Below are 610 nucleotides of genomic sequence, written 5' to 3' on the forward strand. Positions count from 1 at the left end.
CCGGCCAGGCACCTAACCTCTCTGAGCTGCAGGGTCTCGCCCCCTCCGGCTGCCTGCCGTTACACACGGGCAGAGAGAAATCCTGCGTCCTTATGAGGCTGTCAGATACGTGCGGAAGGCACCGCCCCGGAGGCCTGCTGGTTAAAGCAGCTGGATCCCACATGGCCAACAAGACAGGTTCGAATCCCAGACCCAGCGGCTTGAAAAACACACGTGCGAGTGGGAACCCCAGAGAGGAGAACAGAGGAGACAGGTTGCAGATGTCCCCCCGGGCGGGCGGGGTCTCTCTGTTTCTTTCTGAGGAGCACACGCATCTTCTATATTACAAAAAAGGGTATACTAAAATGTGCTATTAGTTTAACTTTTATTTTCCATTTCATTCTAAAATCCTTTATATGTAATTGTATATTTTAGAAACATTTTATATATAAAATGTAGGGGTCGGCAGGTGGCATAGAGGCTGAGGCTCTGGACTCCCACATGGCCGACCGTGGTTTGAATCCCGGACCCGGTGGCTTGCTTTCTCTGTCTCTCTGTATCTTTCTGGTGAGTGCATGTGCCCTATAGCAAGTGAAAAAAAATATTTTAAAAATTTTAAAAATTTATTTTA

The 610-nt window shown here is 48.2% G+C and overlaps 1 protein-coding gene across 1 annotated transcript in view; it reads right to left on the bottom strand.

Moving 5' to 3' along the window:
• TBXA2R (thromboxane A2 receptor) overlaps positions 1-610 on the bottom strand; it is a 4023-nt gene that overhangs the window by 336 nt on the left and 3077 nt on the right.

The sequence above is a fragment of the Tupaia chinensis genome, unplaced genomic scaffold (assembly GCF_000334495.1).
Source record: "Tupaia chinensis unplaced genomic scaffold, TupChi_1.0 Scaffold149964_2, whole genome shotgun sequence".
Lineage (NCBI taxonomy): Eukaryota > Metazoa > Chordata > Mammalia > Scandentia > Tupaiidae > Tupaia > Tupaia belangeri.